The 24,232-nt window shown below is 64.4% G+C and overlaps 4 long non-coding RNA genes and 1 gene segment (V, D, J or C); 2 read left to right on the top strand and 3 right to left on the bottom strand.

Moving 5' to 3' along the window:
* On the top strand, positions 1 to 23,666 carry LOC123584390. The gene is made up of 3 exons (XR_006705389.1): positions 1 to 75; positions 16,837 to 17,173; positions 23,654 to 23,666. It is a non-coding gene; the product is annotated as an uncharacterized LOC123584390 (long non-coding RNA).
* Positions 1 to 24,232, bottom strand: part of LOC123584378 — a 208,305-nt gene that overhangs the window by 44,921 nt on the left and 139,152 nt on the right.
* Positions 1,176 to 15,687, top strand: LOC123584384. Its single transcript, XR_006705383.1, has 4 exons — positions 1,176 to 1,189; positions 7,905 to 7,906; positions 10,140 to 10,150; positions 15,507 to 15,687. It is a non-coding gene; the product is annotated as an uncharacterized LOC123584384 (long non-coding RNA).
* Positions 7,880 to 16,949, bottom strand: LOC123584391. The gene is made up of 4 exons (XR_006705390.1): positions 16,852 to 16,949; positions 15,369 to 15,375; positions 9,370 to 9,379; positions 7,880 to 7,893 (listed from the first exon to the last, which is right to left on the bottom strand). It is a non-coding gene; the product is annotated as an uncharacterized LOC123584391 (long non-coding RNA).
* LOC123584383 lies at positions 10,156 to 14,420 on the bottom strand. The gene is made up of 2 exons (XR_006705382.1): positions 14,188 to 14,420; positions 10,156 to 11,264 (listed from the first exon to the last, which is right to left on the bottom strand). It is a non-coding gene; the product is annotated as an uncharacterized LOC123584383 (long non-coding RNA).

A 24,232-nucleotide genomic window follows, 5' to 3' on the forward strand; every position in this document is an offset into this window, starting at 1 on the left:
TGGAGGAGGGCTCGGGCTGCCAGGCCAGCACACACACCTGCTCTCCCCGTGGCAGGGCCACTGGAAGGTCTGTTCGTGCCGAGAAGCCCTATAGTCAGCACCCCGTGGGCACATGTGGGCCGCGTGCCGGCCCGTGTGCCCTGAGGGGAGGGAGCCAGCTGGAGAAGGCTACACGCTGTACCATCGGCACTGCGTGATGTGGGGGACAGCACATGTAGTGTGACGGCGCGAAGGCCAGCGGTTGCCGGGCGTTTGGGGGGAGGGCGGAAGGAATAGGTGGGGCAGAGGGGATCTTCGGGCCGGGCGATTCTTCTGTAGGAAACGGTAGTGGGGGAATCGCGAGGACAGCAGCCTGAACAGCAGGCTGACCGGGGCAGCACCGCGGACAGGGTGCAGGCTCAGAGAACCTACTCGGGGTGGACCTTACTGTGAACTCCGGACTTTACGTAGTTGTAATCAGTTCACATTGGCTCATCGTTCGCAACAAACGTGGCACACGGGTGTGAGCTGTTTATAGTGCACAGACTGTCCCATCCCTGTGCTCCACGTCCAAAGCCACCAGAATGTTGTGCGTCAACTGTACTTCAATAAAAATAAAAAACAAAATCTATTTATTAAAAGAATTCATTGTGCTGTACAGAAAAGCAAAAGCACCCGATTGCCCTGCGTGATATTGAGCTCGCTGTGGGCGGAGGTCACCTTGCCCTCCTGCTTGCCGGGGGCAGTGTATGGGAATATGTTCGTGGCCTTCTGCCCATCCACCAGCCAGGTGACCTCCATGTCACCTGGGACGTAGCCGGAGATGAGGCACAGGAGCTGGATGGTGCTACGCGTGTCCCCGAGGGGGTTACACGAGGAGTGGAAGAGCTTCACGGTGGGGGGAGTGAAGTTCATGGCACACGCTAGGGGTGAAGGTGGCGGCGTGGCGTCAGCCCCCTGAGCCCACGACACCCACGTGCCCGCCCAGGCGCCTTCCTCCTCTCCTAGCCGCCCCCGCCACGCCTGCCCCCCTCCTCCAGCCCGACCCTGGCTCACCACTGACGGTCTTGTTGATGGTGGGGGACTCCGCGTGAGCCACACTGCAGGTGAACTTCTGTTTGGCCCACTCGCCCGAGACGGTCACGTGGCTGGTGGTGGTGTAGAGGCCAGAGGTCTCCTGGAGGGTGGCGGGGAGGGTCACGACGCTCTTGTTCAGGGACCCTGCATCCCAGGTCACGGTCACCGGCGTCGGGAAGTAGCCCGTGACCAGGCAGCCCAGCGTCACGGACGGGGCACTGGCGACGGTGCCTTTGCAGCAGGTGGCCAAGGGGAAGACGAGGGGGGCCTGGATGGAGGCTGTGGGGGCAGAGGCAGTGTCAGTGCCGACCGGCGGAGTCTGAGGGGGAGAAGTGTGGGGCAGAGCGGGGTGGTCGGGTGGAGGGGCGCACGGGGACCCCTTCTCCAGCCTCAGGGGGCAGATGCTCATTTTGGACTCTTGTTCCCCGAGTCTGCTAGGAACGCCCTCCCACGAACCCCTGTGTCCCTGCCAGAAGCAGGGGTGTTCTTACCTTTGGCCAGGACACCCTGCCCGCAGCCCTGAGTGGCAGGAACGTGGGGTTCTTGGGGAGCAGAGGTGTCCGACTCGTGTCCTGACCTGCGGAGGCTCCAGGGAGCCCGACTACAGGCCCCATTCGTAGCAGAGCCCAGATCAGTCCTCCCCCACTCCCCCAGGTGGTGACGCCTGCCCGGAGCCCAGACCCCAGCTCATCGTCCACGCTGCCCACTCAGTCCAGTGAGACCGACCAGTCCGCGTGGCCTCGCGTCAGGACGGCTGAGAGCAGTGATACCAACCCGCTCCACGCCCAGCCTCACTAGGACGGCTGATTCAGGCCAGCTCAGGTCACGGGAGTCCGCCTTGGTCCGGCCTGGCCCACGTCAGCCCAGGAGACCCGGTTCCAAGCAGGCTAACTCATCTGAGTTCAGTGCACAAACTCCAGCAGAATCCTTCAGCTCCGTGGGGCTCAGCCTGCCAGCCAGGCTTGTCGTACCTGCTCAGCCCCACTCAATGTAGCCTCACTGACCTTGGCCACTGGACCTAGCAAAACAGCACGCCCTGCTTGACTCGCTGAAGCCTGATTCAGCCAGACCAGACCAACTAGCTGAACCCACTTTAGCTCAGCCCAACCCAGTACAGGCCAACTCAGCCCAGCACAATTCAGCTGAGGCCAGCTCAGTCCAGCTTAGCCTAGTTCCGTTCAACCTAGTACAGCTCAGCCCAGCCCAGTTTAGCCCAGCTTAGCCCATCCCCGCTGAACTCAGCCCTGTTCAGCCCAGCTCAGCCCAGCCCAGTTCAGCTCAGGCCAGTTCAGTCCAGCCTAGCTCAGCACAATTCAGCCCAGCCCAGCTCAGCCTAGCTCAGCCCAGTTCAGTGCAGCTCAGTTCAGCTCAGCCCAGCTCAGCCCAGTTCAGCCCAGCCCAGCCCAGCCCAGCCCAGCGCAGCTCAGCCCAATTCAGCTCAGCTTAGCCCAGCACAGCCCAGCTTAGCCTAGTTCAGCTCAACCTAGTTCAGTCCAGCCCTGCCCAGCCCAGCCCAATTCAGCTCCACCCAGCCCAGCCCAGCTTAGCCCATCCCCGCTGAACTCAGCCCTGTTCAGCCCATCCCAGTTCAGCTCAGGCCAGTTCAGTCCAGCCTAGCTCAGCACAATTCAGCCCAGCCCAGCTCAGCCTAGCTCAGCCCAGCCCAGCCCAGTTTAGCCCAGCTTAGCCCATCCCAGCTGAACTAGCCCAGCTCAGCCCAGCTCAGGCCAGTTCAGCTCAGCTCAACCCAGTTCAGCCCAGGTCAGCCCAGGTCAGCTCAGCCCAGCCCAGCTTAGCCTAGTTCATTTCAACCTAGTTCAGCCCAGCCCAGCCCAGCCCAGTTTAGCCCAGCTTAGCCCATCCCAGCTGAACTCAGCCCAGTTCAGCCCAGCTCAGCCCAGCCCAGTTCAGCTCAGGCCAGCTCAGTCCAGCCTAGCTTAGCACAATTCAGCTCAGCCCAGCTCAGCCCAGCTCAGCCCAGTTCAGCCTAGCCCAGCCCAGCCCAGCTCAGCCCAGTTCAGCTCAGCTTAGCCCAGCACAGCCCAGCTCAGCTCAGCTTAGCCCAGCACAGCCCAGCTTAGCCTAGTTCAGCTCAACCTAGTTCAGTCCAGCCCTGCCCAGCCCAGCCCAATTCAGCTCCGCCCAGCCCAGCCCAGCCCAGCCCAGCCCAGCCCAGCTTAGCCTAGTTCAGTTCATCCTAGTTCAGCCTAGCCCAGCCCAGCCCAGTTTAGCCCAGCTTAGCCCATCCCAGCTGAACTCAGCCCAGTTCAGTCCAGCTCAGTCCAGCTCAGCTCAGCCCAGCTCAGTGAAGCTCAGCCCAGCCCAGTCCACCTAGACCAATTCAACTCAGCTCAGCCCAGCTCAGCCCAGCTCAGCGAAGCTCAGCCCAGTTAGCCCAGCTCAGCACAATTCAGTCCAGCCCAGCTCAGCCTAGCTCAGCCCAGTTCAGTTCAGCTCAGTCCAGCTCAGCTCAGCCCAGTCTGGTCCACCTCAGACCAGTTCAACTCAGCCCAGCCCAGCTCAGCTCATCTTAGCCCTGCTCAGCCCAACTCAGCACAATTCGGTCCAGCCCAGCTCAGCCTGCCCAGCTCAGCCTAGGTTAGCTCAAGCTGGCCTAGCTCAGTCCAGCTCAGCCCAGCTCAGTCCAGCTCAGTCCAGCTCAGCCCAGCTCAACCCAGTTCAGTCCAGCTCTGTGCAGCTCAGCCCAGCTCAGTCAAGCTCAGCCCAGTTAGCAAAGCTCAGCACAATTCATTCCAGCCCAGCTCAGCCTAGCTCAGCCTAGTTCAGTTCAGCCCAGTTCAAATCAGCTCAGCTCAGCCCAGCCCGGTCCACCTCAGACCAGTTCAACTCAGCTCAGCTCGGCTCAGCTTAGCCCAGCTCAGCCCAACTCAGCACAATTCAGTCCTGCCCAGCTCAGCCAGCCCAGCTCAGTGCAGCTCAGCCCAGCACAGCCACCTTAGCCTGGTTCAACCCAGCAGCCCAGACCAGACCAGTTCAGCTCAGTCCAGCTTAGCCTACCACGCCCAGTTCAGCCTGGTTCAACCCAGTTCAGCATAGCTCAGTCCAGTTCAGTTCAGTCCAGCTCAGGTCAGCCCAGCTCAGCCTAGCTCAGCCTAGCCCAGCCCAGCCCAGCCCAGCCCAGCCCAGCTCAGCCTAGCCAAGCTTAGCTTGGTTGAGCTCAGCCCATTCCAGCCCAGTTCAGCCCAGTTCAGCCTAGCTCAGCTTTGCTCAGTTTGGCTCAGTCCAGCCCAGCCTGGTTCAGCACAACCCAGCTCAGTTCAGCCCAGTTTAGCCAAGTTCAGCCCAGCCCAGCCCAGCACTGTCCAGCTCATCCCAGCCCAGACCAGTCCAGCTCAGCCCAGCTAAACCCAGCTAAGCCCAGTTCAGCTACCTCAGTTGAGATCAGCCCAGCTCAACCGAGCTCAACCCAGCTCATTCCATTTCAGCTCAGACCAGCTCAGCCCAGTTCAGCCCAGCTTAGCCCAGTCCAGCCCAGTTCAGCTCAGCTCAGCCCAGTTCAGCCCAGCCCAGCCCAGCCCAGCCCAGTTAAGCCTAGTTCAGTCCAGAACAGCCCAGCTCAGCCCAACCCACCCAGCTAATCCCAGTTCAGCCCAGCTCAGTTCAGATCAGCTCAACCCAGCCAAGTCAAGTTCAGCTCAGCTCCACTCAGCCAAGCCCAACCCACTTAGCTAGCTCATTCCAGTTCAGCTCAACCCAGTTCAGTCCAGCTCAGCTCAGCCCAGCCCAGCTCAGCCCAACTCAGCCCAGTTAAGCTCATTCGAGGGCAGCTCCGCTCTGGCCTCTGCCTGTGTCCTGCCTGCAGACAGGAGACAGGCGACCCTGCTGCGTCTCGACTGTGGGTGTGTGCCCGGGTGTGTGCTGGGGGAGCAGGAGGAGGTGACCCCTGCCCAGCCATTGGAAGGCCCTGCTGACGGCGGAGGGCTGGGTGCGGGGGCAGTGTGGGCAGGTCGGGCAGGTGTAGCCTGGCATCCACAGTGCCGGCCCGCCCCCGAAGGCGGTTTTCTCCAGACACTCGGAGCCCTTCAGGTCCGTTGCCGGAGTTGCCGTTTCCTGGGCTTGCTTTCTTCGGAAAGTCCTTGGGTTGCTGTGAATCGTGCCTCGTGTTCGATGACGCGTTGTCAGCAGGTTTTTGCTGACACAGCGGAACACGACTGCTTCCTGCGTTTGTTTGGAGCCCCTGCTGCTGTTCTTGCTGGTTCGAAGGGCTGTCTGGATTCCGCTGCCTTTTCATCGTACGTGCTTGTGTCGTCTGCATTAGTGACAGTTTGACATCTGTCCTTTCAGTCTCAGCAGCTCGTTTTCGACCTTTGTCACACAGCATTGGCCAGGACCATCTCCACACTGTTTGACCGCACTGCTCACAGGGAAAACACTTGTATTGTAATCTAACGCCCATACATATGTCACGAGCAGGTGGCACACACATGTTGCCCTTCCGTACATACGTTGTGTGTGTTGTTACGTGGCTGAAACATCTTCACACACAACACTTACCTTGGTACGTTCGGCGCATTACGATTTCTGTCGCCACCTGGCTGATTTCAGTCTGCAGGTTGGCCCGACACACGTTGTACAAAGGTCGTGATGCGGCACCCTGGCCTCGTCGCTGGTCTGCACTGTCTGAGGTGGGACCTTGAACCCCACGACCTGCCCCTGTGCCTGGACGGCTGCCCGCTCCCCTGCATTCTAGCTGCAGCTGTCAGAGGTGGGACCTTGAACCCCAGGACCTGCCCCTGTGCCTGGACGGCTGCCTGCTCCCCTGCATTCTAGCTGCAGCTGTCAGAGGTGGGACCTTGAACCCCACGACCTGCCCCTGTGCCTGGACGCCTGCCCGCTCCCCTGCATTCTAGCTGCACCTGTCAGAGGTGGGACCTTGAAACCCACGACCTGCCCCTGTGCCTGGACGCCTGCCCGCTCCCCTGCATTCTAGCTGCACCTGTCAGAGGTGGGACCTTGAACCCCACGACCTGCCCCTGTGCCTGGACGCCTGCCCGCTCCCCTGCATTCTAGCTGCAGCTGTCAGAGGTGGGACCTTGAACCCCACGACCTGCCCCTGTGCCTGGATGCCTGCCCGCTCCCCTGCATTCTAGCTGCACCTGTCAGAGGTGGGACCTTGAACCCCACGACCTGCCCCTGTGCCTGGACGCCTGCCCGCTCCCCTGCATTCTAGCTGCACCTGTCAGAGGTGGGACCTTGAACCCCACGACCTGCCCCTGTGCCTGGACGCCTGCCCGCTCCCTGATTCTAGCTGCAGCTGTCAGAGGTGGGACCTTGAACCCCACGACCTGCCCCTGTGCCTGGACGCCTGCCCGCTCCCCTGATTCTAGCTGCACCTGTCAGAGGTGGGACCTTGAACCCCACGACCTGCCCCTGTGCCTGGACGGCTGCCCGCTCCCCTGCATTCTAGCTGCAGCTGTCAGAGGTGGGACCTTGAACCCCAGGACTTGCCCCTGTGCCTGGACGGCTGCCTGCTCCCCTGCATTCTAGCTGCAGCTGTCAGAGGTGGGACCTTGAACCCCAGGACTTGCCCCTGTGCCTGGACGGCTGCCTGCTCCCCTGCATTCTAGCTGCAGCTGTCAGAGGTGGGACCTTGAACCCCACGAACTGCCCCTGTGCCTGGACGCCTGCCCGCTCCCCTGCATTCTAGCTGCAGCTGTCAGAGGTGGGACCTTGAACCCCACGACCTGCCCCTGTGCCTGGACGCCTGCCCGCTCCCCTGATTCTAGCTGCAGCTGTGGCAAGGACTGGGCTTCTCTCCAGGGCACAGTCTTCCCCGGAGTCTGCCTGGTTCTGCTTGTCCTCTGATGCCTTCAAATCGCTGTCTGCCGGGCAGTTTTTCCACTTTATACTTGTGCCTGCAAAGGTTTAGTCTGAGACAAGGCACCGCACCGACCGCCGTTGGAATCAGAAGCACTTTCTCTCCTGTGGCTTTTCAGAAATTTTCACTTCCCTGTCACGGGTGGAGCGCAGCGTCCTTTCTGTATGTTTGAGGGCTATTTGGATAGCCTCTGTGAAACATCTGTTCGATTCTCGAGTCCATTTCTCTACCGAATTGTGCGATTTTCCCGATCGATTTGCCGGAGTGCCCTGCACGTTCTGGATACTCTGAGAGCGAAATATGTTTACAGGAAATATTTTGCAAGACTTTGAAATGCACCAAAAGATTGCTCCTTACAGGGGGCGCCTGGATGGCTCACGTGGATGAGTGTCTGACTCTTACTTTCGGCTCAGGTCTGATCGCGGGGTCCCGGGATCGAGCCCTGCATGGGGCTCTGTGCTGAGTGTGGGGCCTGCTTGGCATCCTCTCTGTCTCTGTCTGTGTCTCTGTCCCTGTCTCTGTCCCTCCCCTGCACACTCTCTCCCTCTAAAAAGAAAAAGATGACTTCCCCGAGGGACCGGGCGGTCAGCACCCTAGTGCCTGCGGCTGGGGCGCCGGGTGCCGCAGCTCAGGCAGCGGGGTGGGCGGGGCTCGGGCGCCTCTGAGGCTCTGGGCGTGTCTCTACCGGCCCAGCTCCCTGCAGGCTCAGATGCCCTGGTTCCCGGGGCAGTGTCTGAGCGTGGGGCGTAGGGGGCCCTCCCGTGTGCAGTGACCGAGCCGCCATCTGGGTGCCTCTAATAGTCCACTGCCTGCTGCGTGTGGTCCGGGAGCCCGGGGCTGATGTCCCTGCCCCACGCAGGCTGGGGCTTCAGCAGCACCCGGGGTGGTCTCGTGGCCCTGTACGCCGCTGATGGCCGGCCGACCTGGGTCCCGGGGGTAGGGGGTTGGGCCAGGGGGCCTGGGGGACCCCGTTCCTCCAGGCCCGCCTGTCCAGGTGGCTCCTGTCCAGCCGTCTGGCTGGCCCGACAGAGACCGCAGACACTCCTCAGGGGTGTGGAGGCTGGATGCCCACATCAGGTACCAGCAGGCGTGGTGTCTGAGGGTCCCCGCTGCCTGGCTCACGGACGGCGTCTTCTCTCTGCACCTTCACGTGCCGGAAGCTGGGAGGCAGCTCGCTTTTTCATAAGGGCACTAACCCCAGTCGTGGGGGCTCCACCCTGACGACCTCTGGTGCCCCAAAGCCCCGCCTCCTAACACCATGACACTTAGAGCTAGGACTCCAACACACGCAATGTGGGGACACAGTTGCATCGTCCCCTTCCCGCCCCCACCCACGCTGACGTTGTGCGTCTTGGGGCCCCCGTGGGGACAGGGTTCAGGCGCAGCTGGTTCCCTCCCAGTGCGAGTGGGTGGAGGGCGGGACCAGGTGGGTCCCAGGAGCAGGAGTGAGGCCAGCCCGCTGGTCCGCGTGTGTGTGTGTGTGTGTGTGAGGTCCAGGTGGAGGTGTGAACACGGGCAAAGGGAGATGCGCACAGGCCTGTGTCTGAGCGGAAGCCCAGGGTAGGGGGCCCCTGAGGAGCGGCAGGCAGCAGGAGGCCGACCTCAGGGCTCACACAGGAGCAGCCTGCAGGACGTTAGGGGGTCTGAGGGGTTGCATGGAGAGGCACGTAGGTGTGTGTGGGTCCCTGGGGGAACGTGGAGGGGGGGGCCCACGTGGTATGGCGTTATTGGAAGGTCACAGGTGGGGGCCTCAGGGCCTGCTGGGAGATGGCTCTCAAAGAGCGGGCGTTCCTGCCCTGAGAGTGGAGGGTACGGTCATGCCCCGTGTTCCCGCGGGGGCCATGGGGTCAACCAGCTGCCGAAGATCCCGGGTGTTCCGGTGGCAGGGTGGGAAGGATGGAGACTGATCTCTGGTCCAGGGGATGGAGCGGGGGCCCAGGGCCCGGGGACCGAGAGGGAGGGGGTGCTGGGCAAGCTGTGTGGACGGTGTGGTCGCCCGGAGCCCCCCGGATCCCTGGGGGCCGGGGCGTTTTCCCCACGGCCGCCCTGTATTTGGTGCGGCCCCCACTGGTGAGGCAGCCCCTGCCCACGGGGAGGTGGGAGGTGCTCCCTGAGCGGTCCTGAGGCACCGCGGCCGCGCCAGCCACGACTCTCTGCCTGCCCTGGGCCTCGGGCCGGGCTGTTGACCTGCACACTCAGAGCCCACGCCCCACTCCCACCGCGTCCCCAGAAGACGGCAGCCCCTCGTGCTGGCCTCCCTTCCCCAGGGCCCTTACTGGGAAGGGCTGGCAGGTGTGGTCCCGCCTCTGCCCTCGAGGTGCACGTGTCTCCTACACCCCGGGGCACCTCCGGGACCCGAGACCCCCAGGCACTGCAGGGACAGAGTCCCGACTCCGTCGCTGCTGGCCAGGGACCCCATGGCCTCCTGACGCCAATGGACTGCCCGCCCCCACTTGGCATTCTTCCTGTGGAACTTGGTCTTTTCTGCCCCCCACCCCCACCCCCACCCCCGGGTGGTGGTGTTCTCGCCGGGCCTCCCCCCGACTGAGTGTCCTGACCCCTCGGGCTGGTGTCCAGCTTCGCTTACCTGGGACAGTGCTGTCCCCCCGGGCCTCACCCGACCTGGCCTTCACTGGTGCTCCCACCTGGGCCCAACTCTCCTGAAATGCGCTCCCCAAATTCAAACCTTGAAGCCCTGACCCCCAGGACCCCAGAATGTGACTGCATTGGGAGATGGGGTCTTTCGAGAGGTAATAGGTTAAAGTGAGGTCACTAGGGTGAGTCCCGATCCAGTGTGACTGGTCCTCACCATGGACTCACTCCTCCTCTTGTAAGAGGAGGTCGGGGCACAGACACTCATAGCGGGCCGGATGTGTGAGGACACGGCGTCTACGTGCTGAGGGGCCACCGGCCCCATGACACCCGGGTCTGCCTGCCAGCTTCCAGAACCGTGGAAACATCAGTGCACGTTGTCCACACCACGGGACTGTCGTGCTCTGCTAGCAGCCCGTGCTAATGCACACCCAATAGGTGCCTCTTGCGGTGCCCTTGGCCAGGTCAGGGTGCCCCCCCTGCGCCCCACAAGGCGTCACGTGACCCCTCGCGCCTGCAGCGCACCTCACCCCCCGGGAACCCCAGGGGTCCCACGGCTGGAGGGACCGACACACGGCACGGCCAGTCTGTGGATTTCACGGGGCGCGTCAACAGAGGAAGACTTTCCCCAGCCGGTTATGGAGTTTGTAAGGATATTTTATTGTCATTAAAAAAGAAAAAAAAAAAAAATAAGAAAATAAAAGAAAGAAAGAAATGCAAATGGAAATCAAGGAGCTCCAGACATTTAAAAAGAATAAAACAAGCTAGCCAAGCTTCAGCAGTGGCTTTCCCATGTGTGGGAGCCCCGGGCGTCTGTCCCTGGGGCTGGGGGCTCTGCTTCTCCTCCCCTGCATGGCCATCTCTTCCCATGTGGGGGCCCCGACTTGGCACCCACCCAAAGCCAGGGCGGAGAGCCAGTCCTGGGGGTCCACCCGGCCATGGGCTTGTCACTCCCTCCCACCCCCGCGCGAGCCTGGTGGGACTCAGGCCCCGGCCACAGGGGGGGTGCGGGCTGGGCCTGCCGCCCTGGCCTCCTGGCACCTTCCACCTGTGTCCACCGAGGCTGTGTCCCACTGGCCCGGGGACCAGGTCACCAGACCCCTCTGCAGGAGGCCTGTCTGGCTGGATGTCACTCTGTCCCCGGCATCCACGGGGCTCCTGCAGCAGCCACAGGCCCAGGCCCTTGTCTGCGCGGTCTCCTCCGGCGCAGAAGATCTGACTGACCGTTAGTGACACGTCGGAAGCTTCCTCAGGATCTGGGCCCACGTGGCTGCTCTGGGGAAACCCTGCGTCCTGGAGCCTGGCCTGGACGGGGTTCGCACAGAGGCCGGTCCCTGCCAGACAGACACTGGGATCGCCAGCCGCCCGCCTCCTCCAGGATGAGCGTGCCCGCTGACCGTGCGCGGCCACAGCGGTAGCCTGGCGGCCGCCGTGGAGGGGCCAGCGGGCGTCCACCAGCTCAGGTTGGGGCACGACCTGCCGTCCACGCGATTCTCCAAACGGGGGGGTCAGGGCGCAGGCTGCAGCTCACAGGGGCTGCGAGGCCAGAGGGCGAGGGCGCAGGCCCAGGGTGGCTGTGAGGTCAGAGGGTGGCGAGGTCAGAGGGCGGGAGAGCAGGCCTGGCAGCAGGCTGTTGCACCGGGATCCCGTGCAGGGTTGGGGCAGCGCTGACACCCTCCCAGGACGGCTGGCCCTAGGCCCCCTGCCTGATCATGTTCCTGTAGTCGGGCGCGATCGTGCGCTTCAGCTCCACCACCGAGGAGAAGATCCACTTCACCTGTAGCAGGAGGGCAGGAGGTGACGTGGCTGGGACCCCTGAGGACAGCCCCCCTCCCAGGCGCCCCCCCCGGAACCACTTGAGTGGGAGGGAGTCTTGTGGGGATGGCGTGGGGACTGGGAGGGGACAGAGGGGATAGCGTGGGGGTCAGTGTGGGAACAGCGTGGGGACAGCATGGTGACAGTGGGTCCATAGCATGGGAACAATGTGGGGTTAGTTTGGGAACAGCATGAGTACAGCATGGTGACAGTGGGACCATAGCATGGAGTCAGCATGAGGTCATTTCGGGGACAGCATGGGAATGACATGGGGTAGAGGGGAGAGCGTGGGGCTCAGTGTGGGAACAGCGTGGGGATAGCATGGTGACAGTGGGACGACAGCATGGGGTCATTGTGGGGTCAGCGTGGGGTCAGCGTGGGGGAGCATGGGGTCAGAATGGGGGCAGTATGGGGTCAGTGTGGGGTCAGCATCGGGTCACGGTTTGAACATGTGGGGTTAGTGTAGGGACAGTGTGAGGTCAGCATGGAGTCAGTGTGGGGACAGCGTGGGGTCATTGCAGGGACAGCTAGGGAATAGCATGGGGAAAGTATGGGGTCAGAGTGGAATCAGCATGGTGACAGTGGGTCCACAGTATGGGGTCAGCATGGGGTCAGTGTGGGAAGCAGCACGGGTCAGCGTACGGATAGCGTGGGGTTAGCGTGGGGAAGCCTGGGGTCATTGCGGGGACAGCATGGGAATAGCATGGGGACAGGCTGGGGTCAGCATGGGGGTCACAAGCAGGACAGCATGGGGTCAGTAGGGGTCACAGGGGAGACAGCATGGTAACAGTAGGTCGACAGCATGGGGTCAGTGTGGGGTCAGTGTGGGGTCACAGTGGGGTAGCGTGGGGGAGCATGGGGTCAGAATGGGGGCAGTATGGGGTCAGTGTGGGAACAGCATGGGGATAGCATGGTGACAGCATGGTGACAGTGAGACCACAGCTTGAGGTCAACGTGGGATCTGCAAGGGGTCACTGTAGGGACAGTGTGGGGACAGCATTGGGTCACTGTGGGGTCAGCGTGGGGTCAGCATGATGAGGACAGTGGGTCTACAGCATAGGTCAGCGTGGGGTCCGTGTGAGGTCAGCATCGGGTCACGGTGGGGACAGTATGGGGTTAGTGTGGGGACAGTGTGAGGTCAGTATGGGGTCAGTGTGGGGACAGCGTGTGGTCATTGCAGGGACAGCTTAGGAACAGCATGGGGACAGCATGGGGAAAGTATGGGGTCACAGTGGGTCAGCATGGTGACAGTGGGTCCACATCATCGGGTCAGTATGGGGTGACAGGGGAGATAGCATGTTGACAGTGGGTCCACAGTATGGGGTCAGTGTGGGGCAGCACGGGGTCAGCGTGGGGATAGCATGGGGTTAGTGTGGGGACAGTGTAGGGTCAGTGTGGGGACTGCCTGGGGTCATTGCGGGGACAGCATGGGAATAGCATGGGGAAAGGCTGGGGTCAGCATGGGGGTCACAGGCAGGACAGCATGGGGACAGTGTGGGGTCACAGGGGAGAAAGCATGGTGACAGTGGGTCCACAGCATGGGGTCAGTATGGGGTCTGTGTGGGGACAGCATTGGTCACAGTGGGGACAGTGTGGGGTCATGGTGGGGTCAGTGTGGGGGCAGCATGAGGTCAGCGTCTGGTCAGTGTGGGGATAGTGTGGTTCCAGTGGGTCCCCAGAGTGGGGGCAGCGTGGGGTCAGCACGGGGTCACATTGGGGTCAGTCTGGGGGCAGTGTGGGGTCGGTCTGGGGGTAGCCTGGGGGCAGTGTAGGGTCAGCACGGGGTCAGAGTCGGGGCAGCGTGGAGTTTGTGGGGACAGGGTGAAGTCTGCGTGGGGTCAGTGTGGGGGTAGCCTGGGGGCAGTGTCGGGGCAGCGTGGGGTCAGTGTGGAGACAGCATTGGGTCACAGTGGGGACAGCGTGGGGTCATGGTGGGGTCTGTGGGGCAGCATGAGGTCAGTGTCTGGTCAGTGTGGGGATAGGTTCGTTCCAGTGGGTCCCCAGTGTGGGATCAGTGTGGGGTCAGCACAGGGTCAGCGTGGGGGCAGTGTGGGAGCAGCGTGGAGTCAGTGTGGGGCAGCGTGGGGTCAGCGTGGGGGCGGAATGGGTTCAGCGTCGAGTCAGTGTGGGGATAGCGTTGTTCCAGAGGGTCCCCAGTGTGGGGGCAGTGTGGGGGTAGCTAGGGGGGCAGTGTGGGGTCAGCACGGGGTCAGCGTGGGGTCAGTGTGGGGTCAGTCTGGGCGAGCCTGGGGTCAGCACGGGGTCAGTGTGGGGGCAGGGTGGGGTCTGCGTGGGGTCAGTGTGGGTGTAGCCTGGGGTCAGCGTGGGGGCTGACATTGGGTCACAGTGGGGACAGCATGGGGTCATGGTGGGGTCAGCGTGGGGTCAGTGTGGGGTTAGTGTAGGGACTGCATGGGAATAGCATGGGGTCAGTGTGGGGTCACAGGGGAGACAGCATGGTGACAGTGGGTCCACAGCATGGGGTCAGTTTGGGGTCAGTGTGGGGACAGCATTGGGTCACAGTGGGGACAGCGTAGGGTCATGGTGGGGTCAGTGTGGGGTCAGTGTGGGGGCAGCGTGGAGTCAATGTGGGGGCAGTGTGGGAGCAGCGTGTGGGCAGCGTGGGGTCAGCGTGGGGTCAGTGTGGGGTCAGCGTGGGGTCAGCGTGTGGGCAACGTGTGGGCAGCGTGGGGTCAGCGTGTGGACAGCGTGGGGGCAGCGTGGGGTCAGCGTGGGGGCAGCGTGGGGTCAGCGTGCGGGCAGCGTGGGGGCAGCGTGGGGGCAACGTGGGGTCAGCGTCGAGTCAGTGTGGGGATGGTATGGTTCCAGCGGGTCCCCAGCGCTGGACAGCGGGCCACAGTGCGGGACGGTGCGGGGACACCCACCTTGAAGAGGGTGACAGTGGCGCTGTAGCACACGCTGAGCAGGAAGAGCGTGATGAAGATGGAGATGGTGGTCCACAGCCCATCCAGCTCCCCGTCCTGGTCCTCCGCACAGCTGTCGTCCAGGAGCAGCTCTGGACAGGAAGGGAGTGGTCAGTGCCATGCCTGCCCGGAGGAGTGGTTCCCGGGGTGACGGTCGCGGCCCTCCGTAGCCTCAGGGCTCCGGCCTCGGTGCCCCCATCGTCCCGCCTGGGCCTGGCCCGCGGGGACGCGCTCCCTCTCTGCTCTGCGCTGTGCTGGGGCTGTCTGGGGGGAAGGCAGCCTGACCACCACACCCGTTCTCCTGGGGACCCGGCCCGGAGGGCGGGAGGGTCAGCAGAGCCCAGGGAAGGGTCGAGAGGGTGGCAGGGAGTGACCCTAGCGAACGAGTGGGTGCGAGTGTCGGGGCCAGCTGGGGGTGGGGGTTGGTGTGTGTTGGGAGGGGCCCCAGTGTCCTGGGGAGAAGAAGGGCTGGTCAGTGTGGTCGACGTGTGGATGGGCTGCTGAGCGGCCGATGGGTGTGGGAGGGGGTGGGGACCAGGCTGGGGTCCACGGTGAGGGTTCCCAAGCCTGGGTCCGGTCTGGGCCCTGGCACATTGTCCCGTGTGAGGCCCGGTGGGTCAGGTGTGCGTGTGTGTGTGTGTGTGTGTGTGTGTTTGTGAAGGTGGCCCTGCTCAGTGGGAGGGGCTTGTTTTCAGCGTCCATGTGGGTGTCTGGGATGGTCCCTCCCCTGGGCACTCAGGACTGCTTGCCTCTGCCCGTTTGGGGCAGCGGGGTGAGTGTCCCCACGAGTGGACAGGCCTAGCCCCAGGCAGGATGAAGTCAGGCGGGGCCGCCTCATCTGAGGGAGGGTGAGGGCCTGTCCTCACAGCATGGGTCAGGCCTGGCTACTGCACTGGCACAGAGCTACCGCTCAGAGCTCTCAAGAGGTCCAGGGGACGGGGGAGCAGCGGAAGCGGACAGGCCAGCGTCCCACAGCTTGGGCGGGTCCAGGCGTGGGAAAGACCGTGCGCCCCGTTCCCTGAGGGGCTCTGGAGGGCTTCTCCGTTCCCTGTCGGCCCCCTCCGGCCTTGAGTAGCCCCTGGCCAAGCCCTCTCTCTGTCCCAGGCGGCTCCCGGCCATGAGTTTCGGCCGCCTGTGCCGACCTGCCCACTCAGGTCCCGGCCCCTGGTGGGACCCACGCTCTCCCGTGAATGGTGACCCCTGAGCCTCGGAGCCTGGCCTGCCCGCACCTCCCAGAGGCCTGGGTGTCCTGAGCTCTGCCTCGGAAAGACGCACGACAGTGTCACAGGTCCCAGGGCAGTGCTGGGTGCTTTATTTCACGCAGGGTGCCTGCCCGGGGCGGGGGGGATGTACACAGGGGTGGGCGCTCAGAGCCCGCGGGGGCCTACTGGAGGGCCGGGCGCGCTGCTCATTTACCCGGAGACTGGGTGAGGGATATCTGTGTGTGGTGGCTGTGCAGAGCTTCGTGTGACACCGAGCAGGTGTAGGTGTTTCCACTCTGCCAGCGGGACCTGTCCACCGAGAGCTTGCTGTACAGGAAGTAGGTCCCGTCGCTGTCCAGCTGGGGCGGGGTCGTCCGGTAGTTGTTCTCTGGCTCCGGCTGTCCGGTGATCTCCCACTCGACGGCAATGTCAGCCGGGTAGAAGCCTTCGATCAGGCAGGTCACACTGACTTTGTTCCTGCTGAGCTCCCCCTGGGCTGGAGGCAGGACGTACACCTGGGGCTCGTGGGGCTGTCCTGTGGGGTCAGAGGTCAGCACAGATGGTCACTCCCAGGGTGGAGGGCTGGCCTGGGTCCGCCAGGCCCCACTCGACCTCCCTGTGCCCCATCTGCCCTGTTGCCCACCTTTGGCCTTGGAGATGGTCCTCTCGATGGTGGAGGGGAGGGCTTTGCTGTTGACCTTGCACTTGAACTCCTTCCCCTTGAGCCAGTCCTGGTGCAGGATGGGGAGGACACTGACCACACGGTAGGTGCTGTTGAACTGCTCCTCACGCAGCCTCGTCTTGGCTGTGTGCATCTCGGTGTTATCCACAAACCATGTGATCTGGACATCGGAGTCATCTGGGCCCAAGTCCACCACCAAGCACGTGACCTCGGGCGTCCGGGAAATCGAGAGGGTGTCCTTGGGTTTTGGGGGGAAGATGAAGACGGACGGTCCCCCAGGAATCTCAGGTACTGGTGTGGGAGATACAATGCAGGGGTCAGCTCCTCTTGAATGTTCAAGAGGGGGTGCTCCTCTTGAACATTCCCCTCACCAGGCTGTCCCTGGATGCGGGCCATAGCCTTCGTGTGCAGGGCAGTGCCCTGCTGACTCACCTGGGCATATAGGACAATCGCAGGGTTTGGTCACTGCAGAGAGACCAGACTGGAGGTTAGTGGGGGCCATGGGTGGGGACAGCTCTTGGGGTGGGCTAGGTCAGGGCCGGGCAGGGGGGCGTCCCCAGACTGGTGCCTGCCAGTGGAGATGAAGTATGGTGGGGGTGTGCAGCCTGTGCTCACGCTGGACCAGGCAGCCAGGCCAGAGGCCCTCCTCCCCGAGCCTGGGGGACAGAGGTGCCTCTCCTGTGCCCCGGGGTCCAGGTGGACCGGCTGACCTGGCCTGTCTCCCAGTGGACACCCTCTTACCGATCTTGTCCACCTTGGTGTTGCTGGGCGGGTGGGCCACGTTGCAGGTGAAGGTCTCACTGAGCCACCTGCTGGAGGGCACTGTCACCATGCTGCTGAGAGAGTAGAGCCCCGAGGCCTGCAGGACGGACGGGAAGGTGTGCACACCGCTGGTCAGGGCGCCGGAGTTCCAGGACACGGTCACCGGCTCAGGGAAGTAGCCTAACACCAGGCAGGCCAGGGCCACGGTGGCGCCAGACGTGGTCCCGCAGCTGGGGGCCAGTGGGAACACCGACGGGGCCGTGGTGGAGGCTGCAAGAGAGGAGGCCGTGTGACCACAAGGGTCTCGCTCCTGGGAGGGTCCGGGCAGGGTATCAGGTGCCCGGGCTTGGGGTGGCCCTCCAGCCGCCCGGCGTAGCTCTCTGCCGCCCCAGGGCCTCGTGTTTCTGCGGCTGCACGTGCTGGCCCCGTGGGCCTGGTCGGTGCTGGGTGACCTCCTGCTGGATTAGAGTCTCCTGGGCCCAGCCCCTGGGTCCCCACTCGGGCTTCTGTGGGTGCTCGGCCCGAGCGAGCCATCTGTCTGAGCTCTGACCGGTGGCCCCTGCTCCCAACGGGCCTCTGCTGAGGCCCTGAGCCCACTGCCCTGTTGTCCCAGCCTGAATCTGCCCTGGGCCAGCGGGACCTTTCTTGAACACAGCAGGCCTCTGCCACCCGCTGCCCGGGCCCCTCGGCCCGGAGTCCTCGTCGTGGCCTGCCGTCTGCCCTCCAGGCCTCACATCTTCTGGGTCAGCTCTGCAGCTAAAGCGCCCGGGCGCCGGATCCCGTCCCTGCCCTGAGCCCCTCCTCAGGCCTTCCTGGGCTCACTCAGTGCCCGTGCCCTGGGGCCTGTCCGGCTCCTCCCTGTCCCCAGAGCCCTCTTTCAGCCGAGGTCTTTGCTGAGCCTGCCTGCCCCTCAGTGCCGGTGGGAGCCTTGCCCCGCCCTGGCTGTCCTCTCGTGCACGGTGCCAGCACCTCAGAGCCCACGTCCCCAGCCAGACCCGACCCCTCTGCCAAGTCTGATGGCCCTGCCTGGCCTCCCCTCCCCTCCCACCCACACTCCAGGCTGGCGGCCCTGCCTCAAACTCCCAGGCTCCCCCTTCCCTGCACCGGGTCCACTGCCCTGAGCCACCTCTCCTGGCTTTGTCATGTCCAGCCTTCTGTCCCCCATCCCCACGAGCCTCCAGAGCGGGTTCAGCGCCCCTGAGCCTAAGACTGTGGCCACCCCTGTCCCTTCAGCCCCAGAGACCTTCCTACCCAGGCTCGCCTCTCCCCCCTACCTTGTCCACCGGGCCTCAGGCGGCTCACGCCCTCCCGTGTCCAGGGCGGCTCTCCTGGGCCCGCGCCCTCGTGGTCTCTGTGTGCCGTACCGCTCAGCTCCCACCTAGTCCAGGGCTGCTCTTAGCTCAGTCCCTCTGCCCTTCACCCCTGAGGCTCCTGGGGCAGCCCTTGCTCCTCCTGCCGCCCCCCTGCCCCTGCTCACCCTCACATGCCCTGCCTGCTCCCTTGAGCTCCTGGTGCAGCCCTGCCTCTCCTGCCCTCTGCCTGCCCCTCCTGCCCTCTCCCTGCCCCTCCTGCTCTCCCCCTGCCTCTCCTGCCTTCTGCCTGCCCCTCCTGCCCTCTCCCTGCCCCTCCTGCTCTCCCCCTGCTCCTCCTGCCCTCCCAACCCCCTGCTCACCCTCACAGCTCTGCCTGCTCCCTTGAGCTCCTGGTGCAGCCCTGCCTCTCCTGCCCTCCGCTTGCCCCTCCTGCCCTCTCCCTGCCCCTCTTGCTCTCCCCCTGCTCCACCTGCCCTTCTAACCCCCTACTCACTGTCATAACCCCTGCCTGCTCCCCAGAAGTCCTGGGGGTGTCCCTGCCCCTCTTGCCCTCACCCCTGCCCCTGCTCACCTGCACAAGCTCTCCTGCTGCCCTGAGCTCCTGGCCTGGTGGTAGCTCCGAGCTGTCTGTGCTCCCCATAGGTTCACCTCCTCCTAGCAGCTCCTCCACCTGCCCCCACCCCTTGGCCTGGCCCTCATGCTGAGCCCAGGCCTTGGATCCTTCTAGCTTCTTGCCTCTGCATGTCTGAGACCTGGTCCTGCCAGTTCAGGCCTCAGCTCCCCCTGCCCTGCAGCACTCCTCACCTCCCCCTGCCCTGCCGCCCTCAGCACCTCCTGGCCAGAACTCCCACCCCCGAGCCCCTGCAGACTCCAGACCTCACCAGAACCCTGCCTGCTGCAGGAAGCTCTCTCAGCTCAGGTCCCTGGGGACAGTCCAGGGTCACTGTGTCCTCCTGCCTACAGCTTGTCTGAAGCAACCCTGCCCCACAGCAGCCTCGGCCCCTCTTGCTGTCCCCCCTGCCTCTGCTCACCCTCACAAGCTCTGCCCGCTCCCCTGAGCTCCTGGTGCAGCCCTGCCTCTCCTGCCCTCCTCTCTGCCCCTCTTGCCCTGCCCCTGCCCCTGCCCCTGCTCACCTGTACCAGTTCTGTGTGCTCCCAGGGAGTTCCTGGTGGCAGCCCTTCATGTCTTTCTCTCCCCCTGCCCCTCGTGCCCTCCTCCCCTGCTCCTCCTGCCCACTCCCCAGCCCCTCTTGTCCTCCCTCCTGCCCCTCCTGCCCTCCCCCTGCTCCTCCTGCCCACTCCCCAGCCCCTCTTGTCCTCCCTCCTGCCCCTCCTGCCCTCCCCCCTGCCCCTCTTGTCCTGCCTCCTGCCCCTGCTCACCTGTACCAGCTCCTTGTGCTCCCAGGGAGTTCCTGGGGGCAGCCCTACCCCTCTTTCTCTCCCCCTTGCCCCTCCTGCCCACTCTACAGCCCCTCTTGTCCTCCCTCTTCCCCTTTTGCCCTCTCCATGCCCCTCTTGCTCTCTCCCTGCTCTTCCTTCCCTCCCAACCCCTGCTCACCCTCACATGCTCTGCCTGCTCCCCTGAGCTCCTGGGGCAATCCTGCCCCTCCTGCCCTCCATCTGCCCCTCCTGCCCTGCCCCTGCCCCTGCTCTCCTGTACTGACTCTGTGTGCTCCCTGGGAGCTCCTGGGGCAGCCCTTTCCCTCCTGCTCTCCCCACTGCCCCTCCTGCCCTCCTCCCTGCCCCCACTCACCCGTACCAGCTCTGTGTGCTCCCTGGGAGCTCCTGGGGGCAGCCCTGTCCCTCCTGCTGTCCCCACTGTCCCTTCTGCCTTCCTCCCTGCCTCCACTCATGAGTACCAGCTCTCTGTGTTCCCTGGTTGCTCCAGGGGCAGCCCTGCACCTCCTTCTCTCTCCCCTGCCCCTGCTCATTTGTAGCAGCTCTGTGTGCTTCCTGGAATCTCATGGGGCAAGCCTCTGTCCCTCCTGCTTTCCCCCCTACGCCTTCTGCTCTCCCTCTGCCCCTGCTCACCCTCACAAGCTCTGCCTGCTCCCCTGAGCTCCTGGGGCAGGCCCATCACTCCAGCCTTCCACCTGCCACCCCTGCTCACCTGCACAAGCTCCGTTGGCTCTCCTGAGCTCCTGGGGCAGCTGAGCTTCTCCTGCCCTTCCCCTGCCCCTCAGCACCCTCCCTCCGCCCCAGCTCACCTGTACCAGCTCTGTGTGTTCCCTGGGAGCTCCCGGGGTGGCCCTTGTCCCTCCTGCTCTCCCCCCTGCCCCTCGTGCCCTGCCCCCTGCCCCTGCTGACCTGTAGTAGCTCTGTGTGCTCCCTGGGAGTTCCTGGGGCAACCCCCTGCCTCTCCTGCTCTCCCCCTGTACCACCTGCTCTCTCTCAACCCCTCCTGCTCTCCCCACTGCCCCTCCTTCCCTCCTCCCTGCCCCTTGCCACTGCTTACCTGTACCAGCTCTGCTGACTACCTTGGAGTTCCCAGGGCCACCCCCTACAACTCCTGCCCTCCCCCTGCCCCTACTGCTCTTCCCTTGCCTCTCCTGCTCTCCCCCTGCTCCTCCTCCCCTTCCAACCCCCTGCTCACCCTCACAAGCTCTGCCTGCTCCCTGAGCTCTTGGGGCAGCCCCATGCCTCTTGCTCTCCACCTGCCACCCCTGCTCACCTGCACAAGCTCTGTTGGCTCTCCTGAGCTCCTGGGCAGCTGAGCTTCTCCTGCCCTCCCCCTGCCCCTCCTGCCCTGCCCCTGCTCACCTGTACTAGCTCTGTGTCCTCCCCGGGAGCTCCTGGGGCAAGCCCCTGTCCCTCCTGCCCTCCCCCTGCTCCTCCTCCCCTTCCAACCCCCTGCTCACCCTCACAAGCTCTGCCTGCTCCCTGAGCTCTTGGGGCAGCCCCATGCCTCTTGCTCTCCAGCTGCCACCCCTGCTCACCTGCACAAGCTCCGTTGGCTCTCCTGAGCTCCTGGGGCAGCTGAGCTTCTCCTGCCCTTCCCCTGCCCCTCAGCACCCTCCCTCCGCCCCTGCTCACCTGTACCAGCTCTGTGTGTTCCCTGGGAGCTCCTGGGGTGGCCCTTGTCCCTCCTGCTCTCCCCCCTGCCCCTCGTGCCCTGCCCCCTGCCCCTGCTGACCTGTAGTAGCTCTGTGTGCTCCCTGGGAGTTCCTGGGGCAACCCTCTGCCTCTCCTGCTCTCCCCCTGTACCACCTGCTCTCCCCTGTCCCTCCTGCTCTCCCCACTGCCCCTCCTGCCCCTCCTGCCCTCCATCTGCCCCTCCGGCCCTGCCCTTGCCCCTGCTCTCCTGTACTGACTCTGTGTGCTCCCTGGGAGCTCCTGGGGCAGCCCTGCCCCTCTCGTTCTCCCTCTGCCCCTCCTGCCCTCCCAACCCCCTGCTCAACCTCACAAGCTCTGCCTGCTCCCCTGAGCTCCTGGTGCAGCCCTGCCTCTCCTGCTCTCCCCCTGCCCCTCAGCACCCTCCCTCCGCCCCTGCTCACCTGTACCAGCTCTGTGTGCTCCCTGGGAACTCCCGGGGCAGCCCTGTCCCTCCTGCTCTCCCCTTGCCCATCCTGCTCTCTCTCAACCCCTCCTGCTCTCCTCCTGCCCCTCTTGCTCCCTCCCTACCCCTTCTGCTCTCCCCCTACCCCCCTGTTCTCCCCCTGCCCCTCCTACTCTGCCCCCTGCCCCTGCTCCCTATGCCAGTTTTGTGTGCTGTCTGGGAGCTTGTGGGGCAACCCTCTGTCTCTCCTATTCTTCCCTTGCCTCTTCTGCTCTCCCCCTGCCTCCTATGCCCTCCCCCTGTCCCTCCTGCCCTCCCCTCCCCTACTTACCCTCATAAGCTCTGCCTGCTCCCCTGAACTCCTGGGGGTAGCCCTGCCCCTCCTGCGCAGCCCCCTGTACCTACTGCCCTGCCCCCTGCCCCTGCTCACCTGTACCAGCTCTGTGTGCCCCCAGGAGCTCCTGGGGCAGCTGCCTGTCCCTTGTGCTGTCCTCCTGCCCCTCCTGACCTCACCCTGCTGCTCCTGCTGACCTCCACAAGCTCTGCTGGCTCTCCCGAGGTCCTGGGGCAGCGTGTCTCTCCTTTACTCCCCCTGCGCCTCCTGCCATGCCACTACACTCCTGCCCTCCCCCTGCCCCTCCTGCTCTGTGTGCTCCCTGGGAGTTCCTGAGGCAACCCCCTGCTCCTCCTGCCCTCCAAACCACCTGCCTACCCTCACAAGTTCTGCCTGCTCCCCCGAGTTCCTGGGGCAACCTTGCCTCTCCTGCCCTCGACCCAGACCCTCCTGCCTTGCCCCCTGCCCCTGCTCACCTGGACCAGCTCTGTGTCTCCCAGGGAGCTCCTGGGACAGCCCTACCCCTCTTGCTCTCCCCCTGCCCCTGCTGCCCTCCCAGGAACCCTGCTCACCGGCAGAAGCTCTGCTGGCTCCCCTGAGCTCCTGGGGGAGCCCTGACTCTCCTGTCCTCCCCCCAGCCCCTCCTGCCCTCCCCCTCCCCTCCTACCCTCCCCGGCCCCTCCTGTTCTTCCCTGCCCCTCCTGTTCTCCCCCTGCTCCTCCTTCCCTCCCAACCCCCTACTCATCCTCACAAGCTCTGCCTGGTCCCCTGAGCTCCTGGGGGTAGCTCTGCCTCTCCTGCTCTCCCCCTGCCCCTCTTGCCCTGCCTCCTGCCCCTGCTCACCTGACCAGCTCTGTGTGCTCTCTGCTCTCCCCCTGCCCCTCTTGCTCTCTCCCTGCCTCTTCTGCTCTCCCTCTTCCCTGTCTGGTTCCCCTTGCCCCTCCTGCCCTGCCCCTTGCCCCTGCTCCCTATACCAGTTTTGTGTGCTTCCTGGGAGCTCCTGGGGCAGTCCCATGTCCCTCTTGCTTCTCCCTGCTTCTTCTGCTCTCTCTCTGCCTGTCATGCCCTTCCCTTGCTCCTACTGTCCTCTCCCTGCCCCTGCTCACCCTTTCAAGATCTGCCTGCTCCCCTGAGCTCCTAGGCAGCCCTGATTCTCTTTCCCCCACCCCCCTACCCCTGCTGCCCCGCCCCCTGCCGCTGCTCACCTGAACCAGTTCTGTGTGCTCTCTGGGAGATCCTGGGGCAAGCCTCCTGTCCCTTCTGTTTTCCCCCTGCCTCTTCCCACTGCTCTCTTCCCACTGCCCCTGCTCACCATCATCAGCTCTGCTGGCTCTCCTGAGCTCCTGGCGTAGCCCTGTCTCTCCTGCCCCCACCCACCTACCCCTGCTGCCCTCCCCCTTGCTGCTACTCACCTGTACCAGCTCTGTGTGCACCTTGGGAGCTCCTGGGGCAGCCCCTCCCCCTCCTGGCCTCCCCTTCCCCTGCTCACCTACACAAACGCCACCACTGGTCCTTGGAGCTAATGGATCACAGCTGCTCTCTGCCCTTGCTGCCCCATGACCTCTCCCCCACAGGCGAGCTCAGCCCGCAACTACTGTGTGTTCTTAGGGCTGCCCCGGTCTCAGCTGCCCATCCCAGACTCCTTAGCCCAGGTTTGGCTCCTGACCGTCTGCCCCTGTGCTACTGTCTGGGTTCTGAGCACACGGGAGCCCCTGCCAGCCCCTCGTGCTCTGTCCCTGCTCATGTGCTGCAGTCCAGGACCCCATGGCCAGCACCTCTGACCCTGGCCTGGGGCCAGAGCCAGCCCCAGTGTCCTGGAGAGGACGCTCGGGCCATCTGGGGTCCTCTTCTTCCCCTGTGCTGGGCCGGCCTCTCCCAGTGCCCTCACCTTAGGCCTGTCTGTCCATGTCGGCCTTGGTCGTGCAATAGCTCAGTCTAGCCCAGCCCTGGGCTCCCAGCACAGATGGCAAAGGGCAGGCCTCAGGCCCACCATGGCCATCATGTTCCTTGAAGGCCCAGTTGCCACGTCCGGTGCGTCCAGCAATGTTGGCGTGGGCGCTCCTGCCCATGCCTCCCTCGTCCCTGCCCTGGCCGGTGCCCTGGCCCCCAGGCAGCCTGTGTCCCCCACGCTGGCTGCTCCGGCCCGTCCGTGGGGCCCCGTCTCTCCTTGGCTCCTGGGCTGCTTCTGCTGCCCCCACGCCGCCCTCTCTCCGTGCG

The sequence above is a fragment of the Leopardus geoffroyi genome, chromosome B3, assembly GCF_018350155.1.
Source record: "Leopardus geoffroyi isolate Oge1 chromosome B3, O.geoffroyi_Oge1_pat1.0, whole genome shotgun sequence".
Classification (NCBI taxonomy): Eukaryota; Metazoa; Chordata; class Mammalia; order Carnivora; family Felidae; genus Leopardus; species Leopardus geoffroyi.